This window comes from Diorhabda carinulata, chromosome 7, assembly GCF_026250575.1.
Source record: "Diorhabda carinulata isolate Delta chromosome 7, icDioCari1.1, whole genome shotgun sequence".
Classification (NCBI taxonomy): domain Eukaryota; kingdom Metazoa; phylum Arthropoda; class Insecta; order Coleoptera; family Chrysomelidae; genus Diorhabda; species Diorhabda carinulata.
Genome location: NC_079466.1, coordinates 22,883,461 through 22,897,699, shown reverse-complemented (window position 1 = coordinate 22,897,699; position 14,239 = coordinate 22,883,461). Strand labels below are relative to the sequence as shown.

The window sequence follows — 14,239 nt, the reverse complement described above, 5'->3', positions numbered from 1 at the left end:
TTATGGAATATAAATGTCTACATATTTTGAAATATATTATGTTGTTGAAAGGGTATTTCTACTGTCTTTAGGTTAGGTTAGGTTAGGTTATATTAGGTTAGTTAGGTTAGGTTGTTGAAAGGGTGTTTCTACTGCATAAATATGAGTCTGGACTACAAACAAATCGGCTTCATAGTCCACAAACCGCAAGTAGATTGCGAATATTTTTATCACTTCTTTTTTTCAAATTTTTGTTGTACTATTAATTATATAACGCGTAACCCCTTTCAATCGGTATTTCGGATTCAGTACCAGAACCTCTTAAAGCTTCCCTGGAATGTTATTAGATTTTTAAATTTCTCATAGAAAATATATTACGTTATACATATGCTGGAAATATGTTTTCTGTACAAAGAAATGAAAAATTCGAATTTTCTACAATTTACAAATACAAACAGGACAATATTGTCCTGCAGTTATGTTACTTTGTTTTATATTACCTACTTGTCTTTGGAAATGGAAATCAATTCATAATAAACTTTGGTTCAAACCTTGTGACTTGCTTACATCTAGTTTTCTTTAGAAATAAGCTATTTGAAATTGTCTAGACGTGCTAAATCCAAAGAATTTGGTGGTCACTCGATAGTCCTTCTTCTTCCAATCCAACTATTTGAAAATGTGATGTCCATAATCTCACGAATGCCTAGAAGGTATTGTAGATTCCTTCTATCTTAATGATACCAAAGAAAACTCTAGTTCAGACTTTTTTAGAAAGTGTTTTAATATGAACGCAATTCAAATGTTGATTGGCTCTAAAAGAGTGTTTCATCGCCGGAAAATGTTGTCGCCAGTTCTATAGTAGTTTTTCATGTTATCGGCAGCATATTATGTAGCTGTTGACTGAATTTCAAAATTATCACATTAGGTAGACCAAAAAGTTCGTAGGCTGACACGTAGATGACTCTACTAGTATTAAATGGAGCAATCTAAAGAACTATCAAAATCAGGTGATGTCCATTTCAAAATGGCTGTCGTGGGATAAACAAATGCTTTTGCCGTCAGTTTCTGTATGTTTTGTGTAGTTATGATTTGCAGTTTTATTGCGAAATGACTTTTCAAAAAGTAATTTTATTGGAAGCTTGTGGAAAATGAGCGGAATTCTGTCTAGATATCTCATCTAGTGAAAAAAGTTTTGAATTTGTCCTTGTACTGTCACTAAGTTATCACTTTGCAGCCTTAAAAAGTACTAACTCATGTTTCATAAACCTGAACGCAACAATGGAAATCAATTTCCAAAAAAACTAAGTCTTGTGAATTACTTAAAAGCTTACTTACAAACTGACTAAAAAAAACTGCAAAACTACTGAGTTTCCGCTGTAGTAATTCCACTGAAATAGATGTAAAAATCATCTTTGTAGTCCTCTTGACATTACAAAGTATATAAAAACATTCCTCACTATCGGGAAAAATCAGGAAAAGCCAACATAGGTACTAACGAGAAAGTCGATTGTTTACCCCACGGCGGACATTTTGACGTAGATTAGCTGTGTATAAATTTGACAGCTGTCTTATTATTCTTCTGTGCCTTATATCATTTTAAATGAAGCGGTTCAATTGGTAAAAATGGATACTTTACCCCAGGAAAATTAACCATCGAAAAGAGGTTTTGATAAGTTTAAACGAGGCGAAACGAGCACCGAAGAAGATGCACGCAGCGCACTCCCCAAAGAGTCACCGATGAAAATATTGAGAAAAACCACAAAATAATTTCGGAAATGAGGCCTATTTAGTTAGCTGAGACATTGAAGATATAAAATACGAAATATCTTTTCAAAGTGGGTGTCGCCGAACTCACAATGAACTGATGATTTTGAGAATTGATTTATATTCAATTTTTCATTGTGATCCTAATCACAAGCATGAGCAATTTTAAGTCTATCACCGAAATCTTCAATCTAGTTGATCCGCTTGTTGCTTCGAATGGAATTAACGGCATCGCCCATAACCGAAAATCTCTCCCAAAACTCATCACCCTATCCATCCTAGCACCTGTCCATCCGTTCTTATATTGAATTGTGTAGAGAACATGATGTGATGTTATAGATTAGATTTGTGTGAATATGGCGCATGCCAATTCGCAAGCCGGCGTGTTTGCCGAACTTTGAGCTTTTCCGCCGTAGCCGTGTAGCTGTTTTTCGGCTCTCTCTCGCCAGCGAACCAGTAAGCTTTCAAGCTTCATGCTTTTCGGCTGATTTCCCCGCCGCTTTCAGTGTCCCGCGTACTTTCTGACGAAGCTTACGGAAGTCGCGATTTTACTGTTTCATTTTCTGTGCGCTTTTTGTATATTTAATTTTCTTCTTTTATGGGTGGGTGGATATTTTTCCGAGTGCCGAAATATAATCATGAAATTGTGTGGAAAAGGTGGAAGGTTTTTTTAATAATTCATTTTAATAGCAAGTACTGAAAATATGGCACGTTTGCGACAAAACGTACTGTGTATGTATATTTATTGTTGGTATTGAGTTTTATTTAATTCAAATTCAATAATAAAATAATAATTATTATACATTACTACATGAAAAAAAAACCCAGTTGATGGGTATAAATTTCAATTTAATGACCAAAGCAAAGAAATTCATCAGCTATTGCTTGTATCTAATTACGGCACCTGCGCTCAAATAGTGTCATAAGTCAAAAAATTAGAAAATACTTTTTTGCATTATTGGTGCTAGAAAACTTAAAATTTCATGTGAATAATAACAATTGCGGTAACTTTGTCAGTTTTTGAAAAGTGAAAAACTAAGTTCGCTACTCGATAGTTTGATTTTTCGACTTATGTATTATATTTGAATTTTCAATTAAAAATATGTGAAAAATATCACATTTTATGTAAGCTATCGAAGCTATTTTACATTTCAAATCTAATTTGGCTAAAGACTTATATTAATGATTAGTATCTTTTCTTATGGAACTGGAGTTTTAGTGTAAATTGAAAGCAAAATCGTTTCTTGTTCATAAAAATTTGCCTTATTTCGAAACTTTAGAATACAGACACACTCAATTTACGTCATTTGATAGGGAAGAGATGTGACTAAATAGTCATAAAAAATTTGTTTCCTAAATTTAAGTTTTGTAGATATTGTACAGGGTAGATCTCGAAAGAAACATTTTTGTGACACAGACTGTCTTTGAGACTGTAATTTAATAATACATATAAATTGATAAAATAATTGTCATATATTCATTAAAAAATTAAATAGATCCCTAAAAGTTAGTATAAATCGATTTATAAGACACCAAAGTTGGAGGTGTTTTCAATTATAAAAATTTTTAAAAAAATTGACTTGCTTCCATAAAAATTTCCATAATTTCTAAACTAGAGCCCATAGAGATTCTCAATTTACGTCATTAGATAGAGAAAAGAAGCGACTAAGTATTCATGAAAAAATTTGTTTCATAAGTGTCATTTTTGTAGATATTGTACAGGGTAGACCATTTTTTTGACACAGATTACTTGAAACAATTTAGAAGATACGTCTTTGAGACTGTAATTTGGCTTCTATTTCTTCTATATTATTTAAATTATTTTTTTTTTCTGGGTTGTGGTGAGAGGCTAGCATTGTTATGTCGTCTGTGAAGATATAGGGGCTTAGTATGGTATCCTTGGGGTACTCCAGACTCAATTTGTTAGTATATTATGAGTGATGTTCTACAAGGAATAATCTTTCTTGCAATTGGAGCTATCATACTCATATGTTTATACAGCAGACATACTTTATCAAAATCTTGAGCATCTATAAGACGTCCAAGTCCAAGACCATGTCCATTGTTAGTTATTCCATCTTCTGGTGTAATTATAAATTTCTTTTGATTCTTGTAGCGTTATCTATTAAAATTGGAGTAAAAGGTTTTTATTGTATCAAGAGAGACAGTTTGCAAAATTTCAAGACGATAGGTTTTTGAAAAAAGTAATAATTTGATAAAAAAATTCAATTCGCTATACCTTATTCGTGGGCAATGTGATTATCACGATCCTATCAAAATAGGGAATATTCTTTTCGTTCCTGTCACCATTTCGATAAAAATGTCGTAAAGTTATAATGTATTATTGATCTTTTTTCACAATTTATATAATGCTCTATCGATATTTGAACATTAATAAAGAAAATATACTTGAATTCACTGAAGACATTATGGTATAACGAAAAGTTTACTATGAATGATTAATTAAAAAGCTTTTTTAATTCTACATCCACGTCAAGAGTCATTAGTCATATGGTTTTCTTAACTCATATAATTTGTTTTAACAAACAAAATTTTGCTATTTTGTACAACAGAAACAAAATTAAATAATATATGTATGGGGTAGAATATTTGTTTACCTGTGCGCAGTCATCAACATTTTCTATTCAAATTAGCATCGTCAAAGTCGTGTGAAAAAAAAAATAGTATGGAATTATTGTTTTTCTATCTAATTTTATCTTATATAATTGTTAAAAACTACGATGAAAGCTTAAGGACACACATTTTTGGTCAATAGACGATACAAACGAGAATTCATGGTATCTACTGAAATTAATTATGAAAAATTCGTTTTGTAATAGTTTTGCGCAGTTTAAACGTGGTTGGGGAAAATATAGTGTCAAGAAAAAATATCTAAACAACAATATAAAATGAAGATATATACATATTTCCAATTAAAATACTGATACCATAAATTAATCATTGCCAAACTTACTTAATTAGTTGGTATTCTATACCGCTTCGATATATACATACGAGGGTGCTGCGATAAAAACTACCTACCAAATAAAAACGAAAATGTTAGAAAAAGACAATATATTCCACAATAAAGTCTCTTTTCAATTCAATACAATTGACCCAGAGGTGCTCCAACTTCTCTAAATCGTTTAAAAAATACGTCTTGTAGTTGTTTGCAAAATGGTGGTGATTACCTGCTCTTTAGATTCATATTTCTGCAGTTTCCGAACAAAAAAAGTCACATGAAGCCAAATCTGGAAATTTGGTTGAATATGTAGTTTGTAACCGATTCGACGAATTTGGTCACGGCGAGGATAGATATACATTATCTTGGTGGCACTGTTTTTTAGCCAAATAGGGTCGTTTTCATTCCAAATAGACATAGAATTGTCCCAATAATTCTATATAGTACGTTCCCATGACTGCTTTGCTCGTCTCCAGGTGTAGACAACACCTAGCGAACCCCAAAATACGATGGTCATACCATTTTCTGCTCTTTCACTTATTTGGAGTACTTTTTCAGTTCGAATTCCACTGTTGCCATTGCTCCTTGATCTTTGATGCTATTTATCAACGCAGAAACTCCTTCAGATTGCACTTAAACAACGGCAAACACTGCTCTGAACTGGTCTCGCGGTTGCGCTCTTAGTTCGGAGTGAGCAAACGGTGCATCCATGGCATCGACAGCTTTCTAATGCTCAAAATGAGCTACCTATGCGATCTTCAACTAATTCGCTCACCTCTAATGGAAGATCTGCCAATACGCTTGAAGATCGTTCGCTTTCAGGTCATCCACCTTCGAGCACCAGTGGCAGCAAGAAAATGATGTAACAGAATTATTCTGTGTAGTATTAAGACATTTTATAAGAGGATTATAACTATAAATGGCGTTTTGGGATAGAAGTTTGTTTGAAAACTTATTTAATATATTAATACTTTGATTTTCGTTAAAATGTAAAATTTCTCTTATATATTATCTTCACTATAGAAACGCTAACCATTATTCCAGTAATAATTTTCAGTAAAACTAAGTCCATCACCGCCGGTTTCAATGTTCAAACATAGGATAAGAAAATGTAGATTTATCCATGAAAATTAAGAGATAATGTCGACGATCAGCCCCCCATTGTAAGGAGTTAATCAAGCTATTCAGCTCAGTTCCTCCAAGAAAATATTCAAGGGAATAGAATCGGATGAATGTCGTCGGGTTTCAAATTACGTTTCGCGAAATTTTATTAAAATAGTCTAAATATTTGTCTTGGAGTACTTACCTGTGAGTAGCGTTGCTAGGTTATTTTTCTCGTCGAAGCTTTTCTTTGAGTTTTTCCGACGACAACGTACAGTTCATTGTACCTCACAAGAAAATGGAGAATATTCTTAGCTATACGCTTTTTATCGTTACAGAGCTCCGCAGTTCTTTGTTTTCTTTGACAGAAATATTTGAAATATTTATAAAGTAACTGAATATTTAATAAGTGCCTCCTTTTCGAGTTTTAAAGACGTTTTGAATAGCTCATTGTATGTAATTTTAAATTCGATATAAAAAAACGTTATCTTATACACTGACAGACGTCGAAAATTGATTTTTATAGATAAGTTTTCCTTTTAAATCATTGAAATGCAAAGAAAATTTCAATTTAGCAGGTGATACGTTACATAAGAGAGACAATAAATTATTATACGAGGTTTCCAACGAAAAATTGAGCGGGACAGAAATCCAGAATGTGAAAAAATACTTAAAATTTTATTAAGTATTCAGACTGGGGGTGGGGGATCACTATATGGGAGTTGAAACAACTTTAAAATGTTCTAATTTTATCAACACAGATAGTAGTATATAAAATTGACCGTCCCTTTTGTGTATTTTCTCAAATTTCTTGAATATTCAAATCTTTTGCTTTTATGTCGTCCATTAAAACTGTTATCTTCAGTTCTTTTCCATTTGAATCTCATTCTTTCAATCAGTCTCCCAAACGAATCTATTTTGCCAGTAAAATTCATCCCAGTTTCTCATTTTTTACTGTTTCTAAGATTCTTTTCAAGGTATGCCTTTTTCTGAATTCTCAAAATCATCAATGGAAGTTGGAGGGTTTTTCCGGGCAATTCAAAGCGTTCACCGGGAAATTTTCTATTAACTTCACCAACAATATGTTTTTTTCTATATTTTCATAAATTAATATACACCAATTATTCCATTGGAGTCACTCATTTTTCCAGATTTTGACAAAAAAAGATTTTAAGAATAAGAATTACAAATTTACAAATACATATAATTAATTTTAAAACCTTTCAATGAAGTAAAAACTGAAATATTGGTTGAAAATTCGATTTTATCCGCTAAGCAGCGCCACTCGAGTATGAATCAAACTTTATTTCATCGAAAACTAAATCATACATAACTTAATGTCAAGTAAATTAATGACACAAATGATTGTCTACAAAAGCTAAGAAAAAAATGATTAAAACGAAACGAAAATCACTGCACTATTAAAATATTCTGAGTCAGAAGAGTCTAAGTAAACGAAATCACGATTGAAATTAAGGTAGTAGAAACTTATTTCCACTACCTTTAAGAAATTTAAACATTGTTATAAATATTAGCTTCATTTATTTATTATCCTCAGGTATTATCAGTGTTGAATGACTGCGTGTCGTTTAGAATAATCTTGATCACTGTTCCCGACTATACCTAACTGTCAAAAGAGACTAGAAAAATGTCTAACCTTGAAAATCTCGTCAAGAGATGGTAGGAAACACTTCAATAGTGTGTAGTGTAGTGTAGTGAGGTGATTTTTGGACTAAGAGCCTAGAAATTTTATTTAATGCTTCGAGGTTGATATCTCGTTGTTCTTTTATCATTAGGACCATTAATCGGACGACCCTAGCGGATAAGGGCGAGTACATAGTATATTATCTAGGTTTCATTTAACCTCTCATCAGAAAAGTTTGGAATCTTGCAATTCCTTCTTCGCTATTGATTTATTATGATACTTAATAAAATTGAATCAAATAATCAACAGGTATCTGCATAAATTCTATTTTATCTTATGGTGGCTTCTAAGACTTCGATAGAGATGATATTGATGGCGTTCTTTGTTTTTGTTTCTTCTCCTCTGTCATCTAATACTAAAATTGCTCGATGAGTTCTAAACGACATCCTAATACTAATCTCAATTGGTAAATATTTCATCCGTAATCACATTAACACATAATCATCGTCTGCAACTCGTCGCCTGACGTCTGCTGTCAGCCGACTGACACTTGACACCTCGAAGTATAACGCCGAACCTAAGCGTCCAAAATGATCAAAATTTTAGTGAGAGTCTCTCAATTCATGCGTAAATATATTTCCCAGATGGGTTTAAGCCGCTTGTCTAGCACGGTCACCTGGTAATAGGTGATTAAGGTTTGGAATGAATAGTCAAGAGATTGAAGTTTTATATTTATATACGTAATCCAGACTAATATGAACATTACAATAAAAGACCTAAACTTTTGTATAAAATAAACTTAAAACATTGAAAATGAAGTTTTATAATTATTTTCTATTAATTACACGTGATGTTCTATGTACAAAACAGAGTTTACTCGAAATACTGTCTATTTATAAGGTTTCAATTTGATATTGACAGATACACACAGTTATTACACAGTCTGTTAATCAATTTAAAGCTTTTTAATAAACTATGTTTTTTGTTCTATTTTGTGGTGCGTGAATAACAAAGTTGACGATTTTCCGACGCGCGTACACGCGACGTATAATTGTCCATGTGCGAATCAAATTGATTTTGCCAACTGCCAACGACTGGCCTTGCGATTTATTTATGGTTATTGCAAAGTCCAAACGTACCGGAAATTGAAAGCGTTTAAAATCGAATGGCAAATCCGTTGAAATCATCGATATATTCATCCTCTACTATGGACCATCCTTCATTTTATACGACTGCCGGGACACCCTGTATATGAATTAAGAAGAATGAAGTGACTTAGACAGGAGGAAGACTGGAAAGCCAGACATTGTATTTTATTATCTGGAGAACTCTCGAAATTAAATGTACTTTCTTTCAGTGCAGATAAATCAGAACAACCCTTTTTCTTTTCCACGTCAGATCATGAATATTGAATTTAAAAGTTTTCAAAGTGTGTAAACTTTTCCGACCAGAACTTTGGGGTAGCGCGCATTCACCTCTTTTCTTTTTCGACAATTTAAAGGAAATCTAGAGAAAAGCGACACGGCACTAAATTGCTTTTATTAATGATGTTTACTTAGCGGGTGAAATTTTTCTTACGCGACAGGAATCGGAAAAAGGCTGAATTTTCTTTTCCCGAGGAAAAAATGCTTGTATTTCGTTAGATGTATACTTTCGGAAATTGTTGTTTGTACAATTTATCTAACGTAGGGTCGGCGGAGTTGTTTCTTCGAGAGGTTTCCACAGAAATTATGTTTGTTTAGTGTTATTTTTGTTTTCACGTGTCATTTAACCCAAAAAGTAAATCAATGGAGAGACAACATCTTGTTTGAGAAACTGTTTGAAAATCTTGTAAAATTACAAATTCATCTACAGATTAAAGTAAACATCATACGGATTTTCTTATTTATAGACGATTTTTACCAATCAACCAAAAAAGTACTTCGAAATATATAGGGTAATAAATAATAAAAATTTGCAGGGTAATTCATAAGTAAAGTTTTGCTTGTTCAGATTATATAATAATTCCCATCAGATTATATAGCACCATTTTCAAAATGTTTTTTCAGTCAACGTATAGATTGGTATTGTAGGGTATAACTTAATTGGGCCACATTTTCTGCCTCATTCTTCAAATGGAATTTGTGACACCGGTTTTATCAAAAATGATCTGAAAATGAAGAAATCGCACTCAATATCAGACAAAACATGTGATTTTTGCTATAATGTATAGTAAACTTATCCCAACCGGTCAAGGAGAGCTCCAACATTGACCTCCTCGATCACCAGAGTTAAATCCCTGCGATTTCTGTTTATGGGGTTACCTTAAATCATCAGTCTACAAGACACCCATATTTGTTATCAAAAATTTGATATTCAAATAGCGTGGACACCTCAAATCAATGACACGTACGCTACGCTCCTGTATTTAGGCTAGAAGTGGTTATTTCCAGTATTTATTATGAATTTTCTTAGATCTCCATTGTTTTCCACTCAATTTATTTTTATTATTATTAAAAAATTCGTTGCTTCGATTAAAACCTCAAACGAATCCGATTTCGCCAAATTCTATATTTTATAACCGCACAGGGCCGGCCTCGCGGCCCTTATTGGGGACGAGTTCGTAAAAATATTGAATAAAATAAGTAAATTTCACAATAAAAATTTGTCCTGAATGAATATAATTATTTTAGGTGCGTTTGAGCGTAATGCCCAGGTGTAATATTAAAATAATATCTTGGTATTGTATAAACTGCAACAAGTAAAATTCAAAATAGAAAATTTAGAGACAATTTAGAGAATAGAAAAGATTGTTCTGACACGATGAAAAATGTTTCGGAAAGCAGAACCAATCGTTCTAAGTACATTTACTTATTCAGACGAATAATGCAACACATTCTTACAGAAAGAACCATTTCATTTGATCGGCTGGCGTTCAGTGTTTACGATTTATAGCTGAGGAAATTGGTCGATATGTTATTGCTAGCAAGGACGTAACAGTCTTTGATTAAACTGTCAATGTGGCGGCGAGAACCTTCTACCCAAATAAATAATTCCATTCGTGAGTTTTTTTTTCTTCGATGCGGCTGTTATAATTCCCGCACATTGCCAACTCAAAATGTATAATGTCATTAAGGTCGTATGACACTCAATTTATATCTTTTTGTTCCTATAGTTCCAAGTTTAATCAATAAAAAAATCATATAAACTTATAATAATTTACTTATAATTATCACTTAAACAATATCTGCGATTACTTTTACTAATTCGTTCTTTTCGTTACGACTATTGATTTGAAAATAACTAACTGCGTATTCACAAATCATTTATATACCTAAATAAAATTCTACAAAGTTCTAGAACAAAAAGAAACAAAAGAAATAAATACATAGACTTTCTTAGAAATTATTTAGAAGAAATACTGTAATAAATCGCCTTCTTTAATAAAAAGTTCGGAAAGGAAACATCAAAGGCGCGTCCGCCATTCATAAAAAACAGATTAAAGGCGCCGCATGAATTCGCCGAATTTCAGAATTTCATTGTAGCTAAACAGGCCCGGCCAAAGGACACATTTCGCGAGCTTTTTCGCAACAAAAGCTAAATCAATTAGTGATCATTAAAAAATCATTCTTACATTCAATTTGGAAGAAAAATATTTAAAAGCGTACAAAATTCAATTGGTGCAAGGGCAAGGGTGAATGTATTGGTAAAAACACAAGCTTTCAATCGTATAGTTATGTTGAGAAATCTCTATACAGGACCGGACAGGAAGAATCAAAAATGAATACATGAGGACCACTTATAAAGACATAGTCGGTCTTCATTTTCATGATGATCGACGATACCAAACGTCCAATGTGCCTAGTGACCTTAATTACTAATATTTGTAAGTCTAGAGTCACCAGGATTTCAATATTTCAACTCTAAAACGTAGTTACAATAAAACGTGGCCACTTTCCATACATTAGATCAATAAATTGAAGCTTGTAACGAATTATTCCCTTATAAGACCATTTCACGTAGAGATAACGTAAATTGATCTCCCAAGTCCCAACCTTATCCCGCTGAACTATTTCATCATCAAAAATAATTTGTCGAGCGTACCCAGTCCAAACAAAATACCAGATCAGTTTGATGTTTTTTTTAATGAAGAAAAACTAACTCACAAACATTAAGGATGCAAAATAAGATATAATAACAAAAGAAGATGATATCATGAGAAGTTGGGATTTGTGGGAGGCGAAAAATAAAGGGACAAGCAGGCGAAGCAGAAGTAGCAGAAACCTAAGCAACAAAAGGTAAAATGAGTACAAAAGAAATATAACAGATAATACAGAAACTAAAACTAGAGAGGGCACTGAAGCTGGAGCAAATGCAGAAATGGAAATAACAGAAACACTGAAAATTGTAATAAACGAAATATATGATGAAGAGAAGCGCCCGAAGTGGGAATAATTACACCAAGAAAGAGGGTGGATCAAGTATAAGTTCATTCAACGTAATCAAGACAGTTTTTAGCCACAAAGAAAAAACCAAAACAAATAAAAACTGAATTATTTAAAAAGTAATCATACCCCTATCGACAGTTGACGAAATACAGGTTACAGAAAGGAGAAAATAAAGAATAAAACAAACCATAACATGAAGACAATTTAAACTTCAAAGATATCACTTTATAATTAACCTCCAACAAGATTTACACCTGAAAAGGTCGATTAAGTAAGTGGCTGAACCAACTAATACCCAAGGAAGACAATGACTATTCGTTTGTCTCAAATTATTTATTCGGCTTCAGGAAACTGTAGGTTTCTTATTAAAGTCATCATTTATCTTCTTGATCTCAATTTTGATAACACTAAATACATTTTAAGGACACTTAGGTACTTGTTTGTTTCCTTGTGCATGTCCTTGTTTTTCTATGGATGTATGTTGCCAAAGTTCTTCATCTTCTATTTTATATACTCCCAGGTGTAGGGCTGTGGAGTTCCTTAGTGTCTCAAAGTTCCAAAGGATGTGAAGGCTTAGTCCTTTGCACAACAAAATCGACACGATACATGATTCCTTACTTGTTAAATTTTGATATTATCACGAACGAAAAGTGGAACTTAATAATAACAAAACTTACGTGAAATATAAAAATACAGAAAATGTATGAAAAAAATATAAAAAAAAGTTTTCTATACAAACCTAGGGTCTAGAAATTACGGTTTCATTAAAAACGTACACTCGATAAAGATAATTTCGTTTGATATTTTATATATGAGTAGGCGTCGGGGTTCGTTCTGTATAACAACTTTTCAATATAAATTTTCTTCGACATTTACCCCGTCCACGTCGATGGTCACTCACTCAATCATTCAAATCACAATCTCGTTTTTTTTTTCGATATTGAAAGTCGTCAACGGTAGGGGACATATTCGTATGTGTCCCCCGTAAAAAAGGATCAAAAGAGTCACCCCGACTTTGCTTGACGACCTGATGACAGCGAATGTGGGTCGCACAACACTCTCTAATCAATATTTAGCCCCACGGAGAACCAGAAAGAGTGTCGAATAACGTATTTTCTACTTCACTGGTCTACTTATGCCGTAGAGTTATGTGGGATTTTAAAGTAGACTGATTTTACAGTCTAAAGATGTGTTTGTAGCCAAAAAGGAACACAAATAAAAGAGAATATAAGAGCTTTCGTAATATAACACTTCGTTTTACGAAACTACAAAAGAGAAAAGTACCAGAACAGGATGAGTAAGTAGTTGCATAATAATTATTTTGAAGTAACAAACAACGTGAGTTTTCAAAATAATGAAAGTGGAAAAACTTGTCTTCAATAATATAGACTATTCACTATTTAGTACACAAAACCTACATCTTAAGTTACTGAAACAAATAACATACAATTATTTATAACAAATGCGTAAATGCAAAGTTTATATTTTCATCTCTCTATTTCCATGAGTTCCGATCTACCGACTTCTAAAAAGTTAACCAATAACCACTGGACTCACACACTCTACATCCCACTCACCGATCCATTAAGATCCTTCTTTCCAATATTCGAAGTCCCTGTCCGTTCTTCTGTGTCAGCTACATGTTTTCGGCTCTACTCGTATATGTAATAACTGGTCCTGTTTTGTGTATTATCAACTTTCTAAGGCTCTTTACACATAAGAAAGATTATTTATAATGTCTACCCACGCGTATCGATCTCTGGCGCCTGTAACTTACGAGACGAGGTCTGGTTAAGTCCAACGAGATGGACTTTCAAGTTAATTAGTCTAAAAACTTCATCAGACGATCATTGTGCTTTCGATTGTCCCCTTCTCATGTCGTGGTTTTGGTGATACTCAGCTGGTATATCAATTCCACTTCTTTTAGAAAGTTCGAAATGTGGAATTGCTCCAATTGCTAGAGATCTAGTTCGTTTACTAGTTCAAAGTTTCGTAGATATAATGCTATGGAGCTCTGTGGTGCTCAATACTTCAAGAGAATATGAATGAAGGTGTCGTTCCCATTTTCTGCCTCAGTCTTCAAATGGAATTTCTTCCTGAACATGAAGAAATCGCATTCAATATGCTCAATGCTCTGGAGCTCTGTGGTGCTCAATACTTCAAGAAAATATGAATAGGTGTCGACCCCAGCTTAACAGAATCTGAACGTTGAATTCTCTGCTAAACCTATCATCATCTATCATCTATTTCCAGGACTATTTTCACCTTTCCTATTCCTCCTAGATTCTTCCAGTAACTAGTTTTTTATCCCTCTACCTTCTTCTCCAACTTTTTCTCTATTGTTCTGTAACTGGTTCCACA

The 14,239-nt window shown here is 33.0% G+C and overlaps 1 protein-coding gene across 7 annotated transcripts in view; it reads left to right on the top strand.

Annotated features, from left to right (window-relative positions):
* Positions 1-14,239, top strand: part of LOC130896390 (uncharacterized protein CG43867) — a 291,476-nt gene that overhangs the window by 210,897 nt on the left and 66,340 nt on the right. Inside the window, exon 1 of one of the 7 annotated variants that reach the window (XM_057804430.1) lies at positions 2,199-2,400. The exons of 5 other annotated variants lie outside the window; for them this stretch is intronic. The gene's annotated coding sequence lies outside the window, so the exon portion shown is untranslated. Of the gene's footprint in view, positions 1-2,198; positions 2,401-14,239 lie in introns of those variants that run through there. One more of the 7 variants, XM_057804431.1, reaches the window with a different exon arrangement.